Source organism: Heterocephalus glaber, unplaced genomic scaffold (assembly GCF_053883595.1).
Source record: "Heterocephalus glaber isolate CG9 unplaced genomic scaffold, H.glaber_assembly_v1.0 deba00001457, whole genome shotgun sequence".
NCBI classification, from domain to species: Eukaryota; Metazoa; Chordata; class Mammalia; order Rodentia; family Bathyergidae; genus Heterocephalus; species Heterocephalus glaber.
Window position 1 is genome coordinate 35,245,392 of NW_028258305.1, and position 18,552 is coordinate 35,263,943.

Consider the following 18,552-nt stretch of genomic DNA (forward strand, 5'->3'; position numbering starts at 1 on the left):
AAAATTAAAATTACTTCCCTCATCTTCAAATAGAATTTGCATATACCATAAGACAATTTGGAGGAGCAAAGGAAACCATCATTTTGAAAGGACTTTGAAAATGCTTAAAGTGGAAGTAGTCGCAGCATTAGTGAGACTGTTCAGCATCTGTATGTTCAGAACTCAACATGAGAATAAAACTGCAGGCCAAAGAAGCTACAAACCTGGAGAATTTCAATTGACATCTATAGCATGTACAATGCCATGCAAATAACCACAAGATGGAGATAAGCTCCCATCAATTAAATAAAAGGGACAACACGTTACTCCATTTTCCTTTGTCAAAATTTAACAAGAAATGGCACAGGGTCCAATAATATAAGGAAGTGAAAATTATTTTGGGTGCTGAGCCAATAGAAACTGCACGTGTGTGTGTGTGTGTGTGTGTGTGTGTGTGTGTGGTGTGAGGCTCAAACCAAGGTTTTTGCATATACTAAGCAAGTGTTCTACCACTGAGCCATGTTCCCAACCTAAAACTACTCTTAAGAATTAAAAGGTACAGTGCAAGGACCTGAGTTTGATCACCAGTACCAAAAAAAAAAAAAAAAAGGAATTAAAAGGTATCAATAAAGCCAGTAAGGATAATGATTTTCTTAAAGATAAAAATTAATCAAAGGATTACATTACACATGCTAGGCAGTGCTAGTGTGAGACCTGAGTGACTCCATTTTAAAATTTGGCCCCATCTTAGAGTAAGGTGGCCTGGACATAAATTCTAGTTCCAAGAAAAACCACAAGATGTACTTTGGCCACCTGCCTGTGATAATGTTCAGCAGTCCCCTAGCAACTAGCCTAGCAACAGCTAATCAGTAGCTGCCTCAATGTCCCAGATGCTCTTCTCGATGGCCTGCAACAGCTAATCAGTAGTTACCCCAATACCTCAGTATCCCAGATGTTCTTTTCGATGACTTGAGCAGCCGTTTGCAATTCAGTGCGCAAGGCCCAACCAATTAGGTTTAAACTTTCAAAACTTGCTAAATGCTAGCCAATTGTGTGATTTATGTGTGATTTGAAACCCCGTGCCTTTTTGAAACCCCGCGCCTTGCTGTAACCTCTATAAAAACCCCTGGTGTTTTAGAGTCAAGGCTCTCAATCCTGACCCGCTGCGTCGGTGTTAGATGAGAGTCCCTGCTCGAGCTTGAATAAATGTCCCTCGTGTGTTTGCATCGGAATCGGCTCCTTGGTGGTCTTTGGGGACCTCACGATCTGGGCACAACACTAGAAGTCACAAAGCTGAACACGTGCAATAAAGAAATAAATGACAATGCAACACAAAAACATCAGGAACTTCTTCACCTATCAGGCTCATTTGTGTCACCATAATTACAAGCTCATAACCCTGAGAATGCAAAGCCAAGCTCTTCCTACTCTCGAACATCAGCTGCTACTCCTAATGCTCACCACAGCAGCATCAAACATTAGTCAGTCCTGGTGTACACTCACTTCTGGCCCCAGTTCCAGTACCTGGACTTCTGCCTCTCACCTGCAATGAAATTTTCAGAATGAAATCCCACTCACTGGACACCCACCTGAAAGCTTGAGTTGATAATTTTTTCCTTGTAAACCACCTAGTACCTCTATTCTTGGAAACTGAACCTGCCTTGTTCTTGCTGTCTCCTCCATCAGGAACTTATCTGTAAATGTCAAGCAATTACACCCCACCACTTGCTGACAGTCTCCTTCTGTGTCAACAGAGTACTTGCTTCACAATAGGTAAATGCATGCAAGACCCTTGGAAGGACGCATGACACATAGTAAGAGCTAATAATAACTGAAAGTTTGTTGTCATTACTACTGATGTTCTAACTCCTGGCTTTTCAGCCCATTCATCAGGATCCCATTACTCAAAGATGGATCATCTGCCTGGTACCGTTTCAGTGGCCAGTGCCCTATGAGTCGCACAATCTGCCTCCCAGGTCATATTTCTTCCTATAGGTACAATGACTTTGTCCCTTCCCAGAACCCACCACCCAGCAGCCAGGACAAGCCAGATCACATCCACCCAATACAGAACCCAAAGTCTAAAACTCGGCCCAGAGTCCTGGCAAAGAACACAGATCTTGGAATGAGTTAAAAGTTGGTCTGAATCCGGCCCTGTCTCCTATGTAAGCATATGCTCATGTGCAAGGGCCTACAATATTCTACACTTTGGTTTTCCATCAGCAACATAAGATAATAACCCTTTTACAAACCTCAGACACTAGCAGTGAAAGGGCTATCTTGAAGACTAAGACAGTTTAGCCACAATGCTTGATACACACAAAAAAACACTTAACCCACAGCCATTGCAATTGTCAGTTGCATTATTTCCGTACTCCTAAGGCAAGGATGCATGTAAATGTTGGAATAAAATATCACCAAGACTTAGAACCAGAATTCCCCTCCTAGAAATGATTCCTGAGATGACTGTTGGAGGAGGTGGCAGCTGTGTCTGGAGAAGGTATGCATTATCTCTCCTAACAACAAAAAGATGCTCACTGATAAAAGCCTGGCAATGTATTGGTTTCCTAGAGCTGCTGTAACAAATCACCCAAAACTGGGAGGCTTAAAACAACAGAAACTCATTGTCTACCAGTCACAGAGACCAGAAGCCTGAAATGGAGGGGACCATAGGCTCCCTCCACAGGCTCTAAGAGAGGACCCTTCCTTGTCTCTGCCAGCACTAAGGACTTCAGGAACTCATTGGCTTGTGGCTGCCTCTCTCCAATCTCTGTCGCCATCTTCACACAGTCTCCTCCTTTCTCTGTCTCCTCTTCATGTCTCACAAGAACACTTGCCACTGGATTGAGGGCCATCTAAATTAGGGTGATGTCATCTTCAGAGCCTTACATTATTATTCCGGTAAGGTTCCAGGCATGGGTTTGGGGATTAAAATGTAGGCATATCTTTGGGGAGAGATATCATTTAATCCATTAATGGGTGTGATAGGTCTCCCACTACCTCAGCAGCTATTATGGATAGTAGCTGCCCTCTTCGTATCTTGTCCTGCCCCCTCCCCTGTGTGACATCATGCCAAGATGGTTGCTCCCACCAAAGAATAAACCCTTCTTCCCAGCATGCCCCTGTTCTCACCTAGAGAGTAACCTAATACTTGCTCACCTCCTACCACCTAGTGACATCACGGGCTCCTCCATTCCCTAGTCCCTACCTCACTCAACCCCACCTCAGCCCCTACAAACCCCACCACAGTCTCTATAAAAGACTCTCCCTGCCCCAGCCATATTGCTTTTGTCTCTCCTTAGTTCAGAGACAGCCCGGCAGATCTAGTCCCCTAATAAAGGCTTGTTGTGGCCTGGTCTGGTCTTGGTCTTTGGCCTTTTACCTGACAGGGTGAAAACCAGACAGAGACAAGTATCTGTCACAGAAACCAAGTTAAACAAACTATGGACCACAGTGGCAGCTGTGAGAGGAGCTGAGCTCCTTGGGGTCAAGGAGAGCATGATGGGGTGCAGAGGGAGGCTGCCAAGAGCGGTGACTCACTTCTATGCTAACCCTGCTGAAGAATTTGATATTTTTATTGATTTGCCTGCAGGATATCCAACAGAGTTCCCTAAAACCAGATTACTGCTATGGCCTGGGGTCCCTAAGAGTTCCCTCCATGAACCACCATGAGAATAAAGGAAGAAGTGTTCAAGATATTTCCTGCTGGCACCCCCTGCCCAGGCTCCAGAGGCCTGTCTGCTTCACGGTCCCTTTCACCACTTCAAAGCCTCTCTCCTGCCTGTCTCTCCAGAATAGGCCAATTCGAACTAATTAGGTAATCAGACTCGGCTGAAATTTTGAAAGCATAAATGCCTATCTGGGCACAAACGAAAAAATTTGATACATGTATGTGCTGCAAATGGGGAATCATCAAATTTCACCAAAAAATTTTCAGTGTTTCTGTAGCCTACAAAAGCCTTCTTTGTCTGCTCTTTTTTAAGAGTCACAGAGGGCCTTGGAGATCCACAGCTCAGCCTTTGAATAAAATAAGAAAGATTTCCAGACATCAGACTCCTCCACCTGTAATGCAAACTCCAACCTCAGCAAGGTCCTCCCAAGTTAATGAACTATTACCTACTGGGGAGCCTCCAGCCTTATTAGAGTAGCTTCCTCTTTTGGAGTATCCAGTGTCCGTTCTGGTTAAGAAACCCATTAGACATTTTAGCTCTCACTGACAGTGCAACAGGCAGTCATGAAATGAAAGAATGTTCCCTCCCTGAATGACCTTCTGTAACTTCCTTTTCCAGTGACTAATCCATTCTTGACCTCACAGCTTCCCAGAGGGTGACAATCTTCAATAAGAACAGCCCTGTATAAGGTAAAATACAGATAAGCATCAGTCAAAGCCTTGGATCAAACCCCACAGGGCATGAACTGCACTAACTGCCCCATGCTCTGTGTTAAGGTACCTCTCTGGAGCACAGGAAATCACCCAAGAAGAACACAACAGGAATCGCCCTGGACTTCCCTGAATCCAGAGTCCCTTCCCTCTCCTAGATGCATCCCAGTGCCATCAGGTGAATCCTCCCAAAACACAAGCCCCATCGTGTGTCACAGCCTGGCTCAGAGTCACTGTTACCCAACCCAGTGAATTCAGAGCCCTAAATTTAATAGCTAAGATTCTTCAACTATGACCCAATCTATGGCATAAGAGGAGAAGACAGTATTTTTGAAACATGACCCCATGGGGCAGGGGGTCTGGGACATCCCCCTTCTTTCTTCCTTATTCAAGCTAAGAATCGGTCCTTTATGTCCACTGTCTTTGGAGAGGGATTTGGCTAGAAAGAACCAGAGCTTCTAGAAGTCAGATGGGAGGGAGGTGGTTCTCATGTGTAAAGTAAGTTGCTGCCAAGTTCTACCAGAACCAGAAAGGGACTCCATCAGGCAGGCCAGAGAGAATGGGAGGCAGCAGTTCCACGTTCATAAGCAGAGCTTCTGGGAAAGAGACAAAATCCAAACAAAGAAGGGTTTTGCAGTGGTCTGAGCAGCCAGGCGCCCCACATAGATTCTCACTCAGCAGAGAACTGTAGACCTGAAGGACTGGGATGTTTTATGTCTCAACAGCAACTTTCCTGAGACAACAACCAACAGCAGATGCCCACCTAATGATGTGGCAAATGGAAGATTCTAGAACCACGTGTGAGGTAAAAGGGAGAAAAAAACAAGTGTTTCCCACAGGGTGGTTAGAAATGAACTTGAAACATAAGTTGAATTATTTTTTTTAAATGAGTCATATCTCTGTCACTGTCAACCCTGTAGGCTGATTCCTTCCCACTACACCAACTTTTTTACCCTTCTCTTTAATTTCTTGTTTAGAACCAAATCTGTTAATAAATCCAGGTCCTTCTAGCATTACAAATCCTAAGATTTCCTACCCTAATACACTCGAGCATGGCAGTCCCTCCACAGAAAATGCCTTTCCCACAACCTTTTACCCATTTACTCTTGCCCACCCCTTAATTCCAAGCTACAAAGCTACACTATTTGGAGGGAGCTAAGGAAAAGGAAGCAGGCATATCCATGTGTGCATGTGCACAGAGAGACAGAGATACACTGTATGGATACAGGCATGTTACATATACTAAATCACACATTTATGTGCATGTAGAAAGCACATGAACAGAGTAAACATACACATTCATGAGTGGGCTTCACCCCAGGACAAATTCTGTGTGTGTGTGTGTGTGTGTGTGTGTGTGTGTGTGTGTTGCTGAGGACTGAACCCATGCCCTCCCTTGTGCTAGGCAAGCACTCTGCTGAGTTACACATCTAGCCCACAAAAAATCCTTTAAAGGCACACAGCATGACTGTCAGCTAAGATGCCAGCAAATGGTACCTCAATAATTATTCCACGAATAAATGAAAAGAGAAAATAAATGAATACATTAATGAAAAGAAAGAACCATTTGCTCTTAACTGTGACAGATTTTTTTTTATAATTCAATTTGTCAGTTATTTAAGACAGAAGAATCACAGAAAATGTTTTATACAAAACACACCATACAGGTAGTTGTTAATGTATACTTTTTGAAAGCTTTTATTCAAAAAACAACAGAAATGATTAGATTCTTTTTATCTTGAACACAGATATTATTAAAAGAACATTAGATTTAAACAGGCAATAGAAAAATGAAGAGATTTTTAAGTAGGACTTCTAGATCTTTTTCAAGGACTTAAGCAAACGGGGATGTTGTTTGAAAACATGTGGACTGCCCTCTTATGGCAAAATCATTTATATTTTTATTGGGGCTATAGTGTTTGTCCACATCTGGAACACACAGAAAGAAAGGGCAGCAGGTCAAAAGCAGCAAAACGGGGTAGATGGACTAAGAAAAACATGAAGAAAAAGGCAATCTTGGGGGAATTAACTGCATTGTTAGTGGCAAACAAAAGAAAGAGATTGGTTTTTTAAATTCCAAGAAAAGAGGTTTCAGTGGCACCATACCTGCTTGGCAAGTGCAAGGCCCTGAGTTCGATCCCTGGTACCAAAAAAAAAAAGAGAGAAAAGAGGTGACGGTGAGAAAGTGCGGATGGCACCTTCCCTGTGACAGGCAGCACCATCAGCCTAGGTCAAGCTGGTTGCCTTTAGAGGGGGTGAGACTAGAACTGGGAGGAGACAGAAAACAGAGTACAGTTGATTATTTCAAAAGAGGATCTTTGCAGGGCAGGGCCTGCTGGCACAGGCATGCTGGGAAGGCAGGCTGGGAAGCTGAGAGCTGAGTCAGTAGGATCACAAGTTAGGGCACAGCCAGGTCAACTTATGAACTTAGTAAGACACTATCTCTAAGTAAAATTAAAAAGGGCTAGGAGAATAGCTCAGTCCATACTAAAAAGATGGAGTCACTCCCCTGTCCTGGGGGTAAAAAGGTCCTTGCAGTGAGATCCTCCTGACTAGGGCCAGGATTCCATCACTACCACAAGCTTCATGCTAAACGTCCAGATCTTATCACCTGGTAAAGGCCTGAATAACCACACACATTCTTTCCATGAACTCTGGGTTTCCTGATATGATATTAACTATGCATCAATTCTCCAAATTGCCCAATTTGCCTAATTTTTTTAAGATCCATGATGAGCTTGGACACATGAATTGTACATTCTCACCCAGCAGTTTTATTCTTTTAGGTAATATAGCTGGAAACATCCAGAAAGCTTCCTTCACCCCTATGTATGTGCTCCCATCTTACCTTCCTGTAATTCTGGTTTATTCATTTGTTTCTCCACAAATGTTTCATCCTTGAGGGCTGAAAACCTCACTCCATCTTTGTATGCCATGTGCCTGATACAAAGTAAGTACCCAGCTAGTGTTGAATAAGCAGAGTCACAACATTCACCAGAATCTAAGAATGGCAAAACCAATGAAAAGAAAATTCACAGATACAATGCAAAAAACCAGTTCTATCTCAATACCATAGATGAGCAAAAATAATTACCTGGCTGAAGTGACTAAATTATACTGACTGCAGCATAGTAGGATGTGGCTCTTAAATTTCTACTTTTAAAAATAAATTTGTACTAAAGAATTTCATTAAAATTAACTCAGTCATTCATTTGGCTGTGACAATAACACTATTATAATTAGACTATAATTAACACTATTGTGTAATTTTGCTTTTAACTAAATAATCATCCCTATAAAGAATGTTTATTGCTCCTCTCTTTTTTTCTGACAATTAGTCCCATAATTATTCCTCTCGTACAAAGACGCATATAATCAAAATAAGCTGGCTTAAACATCAGTAACTCTGATGTCATTATTGTAATCCACTCTTCCAACAGTATGGTTAATTTTAGGTAAGGTTTAATTGCTTCAAAATTCAAATCTGTAACCCTGTGCAAACTAGCTGTACGGCTGCTTCACTAAAGTAGTCTGTCAATTCTGTCCTCTGAAATATTTATTCATGAGGTCAAAGATGCAGCCTTTCCATTTCCTTGGGAGAAAACCTTAGTTGTTTTCCCACCACTTAACGTGGCTTAATACATTGGTTGGGGCTGATTAACACAAAGTTCATGTGGTTACAACAGCAGCTATCACATTTCATGATTAATGGGCAAGTCTCCACCCCCCGCCCTTCGGCTTCAATTACAAATAAATGTCTGCAAAATTTATACATCTAGATGTGACCTCCCTCCACACTCTGTAGATCTGCAACTGCACACTGGCATCTCCACCTGAATGAACATCCCCAGGTCGCTCAACCTCAAATTCCACAACAGGGAATTCGTCAGCTCCTCCTCCTACTGGGTTCTCTTTTACAGTGACCCCAACCTACTGCTCACATCTACCAAAATGATGCTGAGATAAACGTAAACGAGTTCTAGAAGAATGTAATTTATCAATACCACAACACTATCATTTCAGAAGAATTTTTCTTTAATAATATAACCCTTCAGAGTTGGCTTTGTTTTTAAATAAAGCAAAGGAATACGAATAGTTTTTCTAAAAGCAAATTAGCAAACAGAGGAAGCTTTGTACCACCCACAGTAATTCTTCAGAGTCTAAGTTATAGCTGAGCTCAAGGAAAGAATTTTATCTGGCAATACAACAATTTTCCCAGTACAGAGAAGGACAGTATCCAACCTATGAACAGAATATATGGAACAACTACCTTAGCCACAAGGTCTCCTGACACTCTCATGGCTGCCCATGGCCTCCTGCAGAATTCACAGCCTGTCTTCTGTACATAATGAGGAAAAGACAGAAACTTACCCCTCCCAATCATTCATAACCAAAATATACAATCCCAAACATATCCTTGATAGGCATTTTTTTAAACTATTGTACAAAGCAGTAATAATTTCAGCAACTCAAAGAGGTTTAATACAGTACGAGGAAATCAGAAAGCTTCAGTTACCTATTTCTGCATACAAATAATTCAAGAGTTTAACAACATATATGATAACCAAAAAAAAAAAAAGATTCAATACCTTCGGGAAAAAAGTCGTATTAATTATGGGGAAAAAAAAACTTTAGAAGAATTTACCTGCCAAAGCACTTCAATTCAGAAACACCTGGAAGTGAATTTTTTATCAGAATACCATCATGTTATAAGAAGTATGGATTATATTACTTGCTCAGAGTATTAGATTTAATAATCCCCACTGAAAAAATAACACCCAGGAAAACAGGTAAATTGGTAACACGCTGTTAGATAACTTCAAAGGCAGATGTTGGTTCAAACACACAGAAGGCAATTAAAAAGGTTTGATTTTTATAGCACATTATTCTTTTTTTTTTAATAGCACATTATTCGTGCATCTTGCCAAGAAAGTGGAAAGGAGTTTTTCATAAACATAATTCTGGCATAACTCTAATAGATTAGTAAAGTCAATTTCTTTGGACCAACAATTAAATATTTATTTCAGCTAGCTCAAAAAAAAATTGTTAAACTGTAATACTAGTCACTGAATTTTAAACTTTGGAGGTTAAATATTGCAATGCCAAGTTAGCACCAAATCAAAATATCTTCCTAATACTAGCTTTTTTGAAAATTTTACCACTGTAAATTTATTAATCATTCATACATCTCAATTATCTACAGGTTAATAATGAAAACCTATAAGGTGGGGAATATTTCAAACTATTTGAATCAAAGTCAATTCTCGCTGACATCTTAAGTCAGTCTGTGTAAAGTCTGACACCGCCAATTCTTTCTCCTTTGAAAGTTAAAAAAAAATTTTGAGATGCTCAGAAATCAGCTCTCCCCAGTTTCTGTCATTTCAAAGACTCCTGGCACAGTACCAGGTAATCCCAGGTCATGTCGACTCTCCTTTCTATCTAGCTCGTGCAGAGCTCGGAGGAAGTAGACGAATCAACTGTAACTGCCAGAGGAGGAAGTGGAACAGGCCACGAAAAGAAGTGAGAGACTAGCAAGAAAAACAGGTGGAAAAAATAACCGTTATTGTTGCACTTGTATAAATCCACCCTGGTTTGCAGCAATATTTATTCTCTCTCAATCCTTACATGTTAATGAAGTAACAGCTTATTTAAGTACATAATTCAAGAGAATATATGTTAAATCAGACATCATCACTGTCTCCACTATCCAGATTCAGATCTTGACTTTGGACCATTTCCTCACAAACAAAATGTGTACAACATCACCATTTGACCAGTTGAAATGAATGGGAGAAGTGGCAAAAACAACTTATATTCGTATACTGATTTACAGTTTACCACTTTCACATATCCTGCTTACAATATAGAACTCAGCAAAAATGGAAGGTTGCTGTTTCAGAGCAGCATATGGAGACAGAGGCAGATTTAATTATTTCCAGTTTCCAAAAAGAAATAGTTAATAAAAACAGCAAGAAGGACGAGTGCATAGTAGGTTTCCTCAGAAAGCTTTCCTCTCATAATACCCTGATTTAGGGCTGCCATAAGAGGAAAAGTTAAAAAGGAGTGATTTCTTGTTCAAATGCAATACTGAAAGAGTGCACAAAATCAAGTCAGTTCTCATGGTCATTTCTGAGATTATTATCAAAGCATAAATGTAGTGCTTTACAATTAGGGAAGACTTTTGACACACGCCTGATACACACACACAAAAAAAATATTAAACCACCATAAAACTACTCGATTAAATAAAGAAGAAAGAGGAAAGACTTGTGATTCAAGCCTCTTTCCTGCCTGATAAATGTCTACAATTTTTCCCTCCTAGCTCTACCTTCTTGCCCCTCATTCACTCCTCAGCCCACTGCAACTAGAGCATGGGTCATCTCTCCACACCCACTGTTCCAGCAAAGACCAAGGTGAACAATGACCACACCACTGCCAATCCAAACACCATGGTGAGTAGTCATACTGCACCCTATGCATGCACACAGTGTGTAAGGTGACATACTGACCACTCTCCCAGGGTTGCCTTTAGCACCGATTACGTTATCTCTGGATTTCCACTCTAGGGACACATGGCATATGTTCATATCTTCATTCCCTCTGAAAGGAGGCAGGCCATATGACAAGACTTGACCAATGAAATGTGCAAGAAAATAACATGGGCTGAATTTTGAAGTTTTATGAGCTAACACATGCTTCTCATAACTTCTCTCCTCTGCCATGACAACTAGCAATGTTTCAGATCGTGGTTGCTCTGTCCACTTGTGTCCTAAGAATAACCCCTAAATGACCAGCAATGGAAGGTAAGTACACAGCACAAAGCCTACAGCTACCTAACGTGAATATGTGCATTATGGAGTAAATCATTATTACTCTAAGCCCAAGATTATGAGTTATAACCACATCATGAATTACCCCATATATGAATTCTATCCAACTTCCACTAATTTCTGATTCCTTCCTTGTCTTCCCACAATTCCTACTTCTACTTCAGAATTCATTCTTCACTAGCCTCTTAGACGCTATGCTAGGCATCCTCTAAAGCTCCCAATGGTCCCCCACCCGCGCTGGTATTCAAGGTTCTTATATTATCCTAACCCCCTGAGTGTGAGGCAGACCATGTGCTCATTTGCAATGTACAGAATATAGCAAAAGTGATGGGATGTTGCTTCTGAAATTGGGTTCAACAAGACTGTGGCTTTCACTTTGCCTAGGCTCTTGCTCACCCTATGGGAAAACTGCTTCATAGCTACCACACGGAAAGGCACAAGTGCCAAGGTCAACAACCGAGAAGGAACTAAGGCCTACCCAAAACCATGTGCATGAGCTTGGAATTGGACTTGATTCTTCGGTCTTTGCCCATATTGCATATCTTATCAGTTGTCAAATACAGTGGCAACTCAGTTCACAAACTGAATTAGGTTGCAGCCAGAATCACGGGACAAATTCTGCCACCAGAATGGTAGAAAGAATTAAGTTCATGAACCAAGGTACCACTGTGTATTCATAAAGGTCAGGAAGGTCAGGAAGGAAACATTACACATTAGCAGCCTTCAACCTTGGCGATAAGGAACACTAGGGTGGGTGAATCTTCACTCTCTAAGCTCCATTTAGACCTGTGGAACTCTACCTTGAGGATGGGACCCAATCATGTACACACACACACACACACACACACACACATATATGTATTTTGGTACTGGGGATCGAACTCGGGTCCTTGCACTTCCTTGCGAGGCAAGCGACAGAACCGTCAAGCTAAATCCCTGGCCCCCAATCATGTATATTAACATAAAAAGCCCACAGATATTTCTGATGCATAGTAAGAGTAAAAACGATTGCTTCAAGAATCTCTACTCAACCTACTAATTAGCTGATAAGGAGATGCTCAAAGAAAGGGAGTGTCTGGGCCAAGACCTCATGGCTAGTAGCCCACTTGGAGTTCTGACCTGGTCCCCTGACTATGGGACAGGTGTCCTTCCCACTCTACAATCCCTCTCTGTTGGGGTCTCCTCTGAGCAGAACACTAGGGGGAAACACCTGGTAAAGACACAGCCCTGTTTTCAAGAAGCTACTCATGTTACATCTGCAAATTACAAATAAGCCTGTTAGAATAGGCCTCTCCCATGAGCTATCGGGAAAACCACGGAACAGAAGAGGGACTCGTTCTTAAAAATGAGGTGCAGCCCTTAGGCTTCTGGGAAGCTCCCAGGGTGGGCTGGCAGTCTTGGCACAAAACCATGAACAGTTCAGAGTTACCCACTTAAGTGAGTAGCTGGGCGGGCATCACTTAAGACTGCTTTAAGCAAATCTCAGCCACAATGGAAGCGGGGGCCTGCGGCCACCGAACATGGCCAGCCACACCCCGCCTCACACCAGCTGAGGTTTCACCAGCGCAGACAGGCACGCTGCCCCAGCTTATTTTACCCTTCATTCAGGGCCACGGTCACCTTGCCATGGCCTTAGCCAAACTACCCTTGGCAGAACAACAACAACTCCAGATGGATAAATGACAAACTATTCTACCATGCTCTGCAAAGAAAAGAAAAAAACATAGTTCTTTCTGAGTTTGTTTTTCATGGGCAACTGGAAACAAAAATAATAAACCCACCAAATACCAACACCTCTCCAAAAGGTTTCTCGCCAGGTCCGTGATGACTGGTGTTAAGAATGCGTATTTCCGGCAAAGAAAATGTGACACATCACTGAGTCAAAGACAGGCCCAGCCCTGGCTGAAAATCTTTGTCAGAACTGGGTTATGCTTTCACCGTAAGAAGTTTAAAATAAGGGCAATGGTGAAGTCACATCCATGAGTCATTTTCTCTCCCACATGCTATGTTCACTTTTCTACATGATCAATAGACCGAGTGAGTACTCACAGGGCTTCCTCTGGATTGCAAACTATTGAGAGCTCTTGGGAGAATAGCGGCCTACATTCCAAGCAAGAAGGAAGCACTTTACCCACATATCCTTCAAAGATGACCCAGGGAAACTAAGACTGCACCGAAGGGTAAAGACAACGGCATCTGTGGATGGGGAAAGAGTGAGAAGAGGCAAAAATTGAAACATCACGGTATTCATTCTTATTCTCTGCAACTGTTGTTAGCTTTGTGAGTAGAAAACTGGTCTGTGTTAGAAATGAACCTAAACCCATGAAGCTTAAGAATAATCCCAGCCCAGGATTTCCAGGTTGTGTGTGCGCGCGTGTGCACATGCAAAGCCAGCAGTTTCAAGCCAGGGGGATCACTGTTACCCAGGTCCTCTTCCTCTTCTCAGGCAGGTGTTAGGAAACAGCACACATTTTGGGGCAAACAGTCTGCTTTGCCTACTGCCTTCTTAGAAGATAACACTATCTTCTAGACCAAAAAGGACTGTCCAGAGGGAAAGACAAGCATGGTGCTTGACTGAAGGGGCCTAGAAATTGAAGGGTGATGGATACGTCCATGAACAGAAGAAAGAGAGGCAGACTGAAGGGTCAGCGTGTTCGATGATGGTGTGAAGGCTAGGACGGAGGAATCAGAGCATGGAGCCAGGGGTGCCCTCCCCCTCCCGCTCCCTCTCCTCCTCAGTCCAACACCTCAGACCAGGCCTGAGTGGGGCCATCCTCTCTGGGTACCAGGAGTATTATCAAGAACAGGGAGTGGAATCGACTATCTTGTTTTATGTTCAACCCTCTCTCAGATAATGCAATTTAAGCATCAGACTAAACTTTAAATGGGCATAACTTTTGGGGAAAAATAACCTAGACCCAAAATTTTCATCACTACTGTTGATATTTGAAATAAACCTTTATCAGGGCACAAAAACACTCACCCTCTGAATGAGGACAGATAGAATAATTAAGCACTGATATAATTCACATAGTACACATGTTAGATGTGGGCCAAGAGACAATACTGAGGATATTATACAGGTACTTAAACAATGATAAAAAATTTATCCTTGACAAAATTTAAAACATAATGACAAAGAACAATTATTTGTAATGCAAGCCTGCCAATATGGACAATAACATGCTATTTGGGGGAATGCCAATTTGCTTAGCTGAGACTCAAAGTTACTATTCTCTCATCAAAATCAATTGCAAACACTAAGGAAATAGTAAGCAGATCACTGGTTGGTAAGGATTAAGGGAGAGAGAAGGATAAATAGGTAGAGCACAGAGGACTTTTAGGGCAATGAAAATACTCTGTAAGACACATGAATACCCATGCACTGCACATTCCATGGACTTAGAAAAATTTATATCGAGTCAACCCATTTTAAAATAACCTGTGGTCTTTGCATGATCGTGATATGACAAAGCAGGTTTATCAAATGTACCGTTGTGGTGGGGATGTTGATAATGGCAGATTCTATATATGTGTGGGGTAGAAAGCATATTGGCTATTCTTTACCTTTTCCTCAATCTGGGCTATGAACCTAAAACTGGATTTTAAAAATAAAATGTAATTTAAAAAAATAAATGTACACTGACCATATGACCTCGCAACTGCCCTCTTCGGCATTTATTTGAAAGAATTAAAAACATATTGAGGCCAGGGATTTACCTCAGTGGCACCACACCTGCCTCGCAAGCTCAAGGTCCTGAGTTTGATTCCTGATATCGCAAAAAAAAAAAAAAAAATTTACACATGTATATAAAGGGAAAAAAACTACAAACGCTCCTCTGCTAATGTTGACTGGTATTGAGATTTTATATAGTTCATCTTTGAAAATGTTTTCACACAAGAAATTAATACCAATACTGACATCCACGGGCATATGACTTTCATTAAAGACATTCATCACTTGGATGGCATTTAGGAATTTCCTATTAGGTACTCTTCTTGACAGTTTCCTTTTATCATGTTACTATGCCTCAGATTCCTCCTTTCCAATTAAGGTTGGGTAGGGGAGGCCAGGGATTCAGCTCAGTGGTGCTGTGTTTGCCAGGCAAGTGTGAGGCCCTGAGTCTAATTCCCCATACAAGAAAGAAAGAGAGAGAGAGAGAGAGAGAGAGAGAGAGAGAGAGAGAGAGAGAGAGAGAGAGAGAGAGAGAGAGAGGAGACACAAGGAGACAAGGAGAGGGGGAGAGGGAGGGGAGAGGGAGGGCAGAGGGATTCCTCAACTGCAGTTAAATGGATTTTGAAATATGAAAATTTCCTTTGTACACCATTCATTCCAAAAAGCACTGCTAGTACTTCATTTCTGCTAAGAAAATATATTTCAACCACAGATTGGTTTGGGAATATTTTAACTTTTGACAGCATAGGAAGTATATAAAGCAGCTTGACTAGTGACTCAAACAATGCTAGCATATAAATTATTCCAGTGTTGTTTTGCATATAATCACTACTTCTTCTTATAGTTTTATGTTGAATTCATTCTCAAATATGCAGTAAAAGCTAATTTCCACAGCCATTTAGTATTCAAATAATAAAGCCACTTACTGTGTTCAGAAAAATTTTTAATCTTGACCCTGAGCTAAAGGGAAAAAAGAAACAAATTTCACTTTTGGTAAGCCATCAAACTGTTGTGTGATAAGACAAGTCAAGATATTCAGCTTCTATTTCTACCAAAAATCACAGAATTGACCACTAGAAATATAAGAGATGAAGTAAAGTTCATCATTGGCAGCAAATGCTCAATAACATAAAGCAAACAAATAACTTCAAAATACTTGGTGATAAAACAAAAAATAGCTATAGGTTTTAAACACACTGCATTTTCACAAGCTTTGTACGGTTAATCAACTAAGCCTTTTTCTGTTCCACTGTTCCACACATCTGTAGCACCGTTACTTCTAAAATATCTTATTAGATTCCACTTCAGATTGTATTAAATTCATGTTTTTGTAATTTTTTGAAAATATCCTAACTTTAGATGTTCTAGACAAACTATTGGTAGACCCAGACTTTTCAGTCATTTCAAACTTTACATTAATCCCTCAAGGAAAAAACAAATAATCAACATTAGTAATTAGGGGTCTATTAGTAATATTGACTCATCAATAATCAAGGAAAGCCACTCAAAAATTATTTCCTTTATTTGACTAATGACATTGAGCCTAACTAATGCCCTGACCTCCTTGAGCAACTGTTATCTATTAAAGTTAAGAGTCTTAATTTTCCATGTCCTGGACAAATTTCTTCAGTTGTTGCCATCATATATGATTGAATCAATTCACCATTAATAAGTGACTTTTCTGGTTTGGCTAGCAAAGGAGTTACTCTGAAACAGTTTAATTACAATTTTATCTTCATTCTTTATCTTGGTCTAGAAATTCTTCTGTAACAACATAGTCAGTTTTAAATTTTCAAATGTGTTATCATTAGTTCCTGTGAGTTGCCAATACTGTGACAAGTATGAGGTGTGATTAAAAAAAAGAGTGTGGAGGGCCGGGGATTCAGCTCAGTGGTGCCGTGCGTGCCTCAAAAAAGCAAGGTCCTGAGTTCCAGGCCCCGGTACCTTAAAAAAAAAAAGGTGTGTGTATATAAATAAAAATTGATTAATTATAATAAAACACTATCATTAATTCCCCTCAAAACACCCTCCCTCACTTCAAACACACACGTCCCATCATTCCTGCCACTTTCTAAAGCAGTTCTATCAGTCCTATTTATGTTTCTACTTGCACTGTCATGGCTGTGCTTGTGTCATGGCTTGCATTGTCATGGCTCAATCAAGATACCAAAATGTTTCTGGCAATTTCTGTCAAAAACATTATGGCGTGTCCTCATCCACCTTATTCACCAGATCTGATATCGTATGACTTCTGGCTCTTCTCCAAAGTTAAAATGAACATGAAAGGTGAATGTTTTGAATTGAATCACGATATGAAGGCTGCTGGGACAGCACAACTAAAGACACTCCTGAGACTCCGTGAGAAAAGACTTCCAGAACTGCTTCAGAAAGTGGTGAGTACGCATACACACAGATAGGTGTGTTCAAAACGAGGGCGAGTATGTTGAGGAAGACTAACAGCAATAGGACTTTTAGTATAATACATGTTTTAAACGTTCACCATATTTTGCAGACATGCCATGTATGTAGCTTAATGTTACTTTGTAGTTTAATGTACAGTATATTTCTTTTGGCACAGTCATGATCTCATTACATAATAAACAGAATGCTTTGCCATCTAACTAAAAATCAAAATAACTCAACATCCCACTGTGCCTTTAAAGCAGGACATCTGAAGCCTAGTTCTCTCACTTTATCATCAAGGACAAGCACTAACAATAAAAAACAAGCAAATGTTGCTGTAAGGCAATAGACATGGCACTCATAACATGGCCCGGTGATAACTGCACCACTGTGCTCTGTAGTGGCCCAAAGAGCAGAGCCAAGTGATGGAAGACCTGTCAGTCACTGTCATGACTCCTTAACTTTGCTCTGATGGCAAGAAAGCTTCCATCTGATCAAAAATACCCCCATAGAATTGACCAAGTCTAAGAGATAAAATTAGCATGTTATATAGACAAACTGTAAATGAAAAGCTTGCTGTGTACCTATAAAACTTAATTTAGTTTTTTTTCAGAAATTTGAAGTTCATATTATTTTCACGTTATATGTCACAAAAGATCTTTTGCTTCAATCACTTAACAATGTAAAATAACAAAAAAACTTAGTTCATGGGCCACACCAAAACAGACAGTTGCCTACTGTTTGCTGGCCTCTGATCTAAAGGTTTGTTTCCATCAGTATAACAGTGTCATTACCAGAGTCATTACCCTCTTCATTTGTTGAGAGTGGACAGAAAGCAGACTGGTCCATGAAGATGGTAAAGAAATATCAACACAGAATGAAAAAGAAATGTTCAAGGTGCCTCTGATAATTGTTGCCCATCTCATAATTCTGCCTAGGTCTAGTCTGTTTGCATCAGACACCTGAATGCAAGTCTGACTATTATTACAACAGCTACCATTGCGTGAAATGACTGCTAATGTTCCAGGCTATGGCCTGGTGCCTTACATTTAATCCCTTCTCTAACATTAAGGACACAGGCATTATTCTTCCCTGAGGAGAAAAAGTAAAAGTTCAGATGCGTTACATTATTTCCCTATGGTCCTACTTCTGATAGATAGCAGAGAAGGAATTCAATTCAGGTATGAATGGATCCTGACCCATTGCTCTACATGCACAGTCCAGGGAAGACACTGGGCCATCTCAGAAATGTGCTCCAAAAAACAATAAATTAGGCCAGGAGA

At 40.8% G+C, this 18,552-nt stretch overlaps 1 protein-coding gene across 11 annotated transcripts in view; it reads right to left on the minus strand.

The window, feature by feature from the left end:
* The window catches only part of Ltbp1 (latent transforming growth factor beta binding protein 1), a 435,679-nt gene that overhangs the window by 288,417 nt on the left and 128,710 nt on the right, over window positions 1-18,552 (minus strand). The window contains exon 1 of one of the 11 annotated variants that reach the window (XM_087216165.1): window positions 13,240-13,387. The exons of the other annotated variants lie outside the window; for them this stretch is intronic. The gene's annotated coding sequence lies outside the window, so the exon portion shown is untranslated. Of the gene's footprint in view, window positions 1-13,239; window positions 13,388-18,552 lie in introns of those variants that run through there. 11 annotated transcript variants of the gene reach the window in all.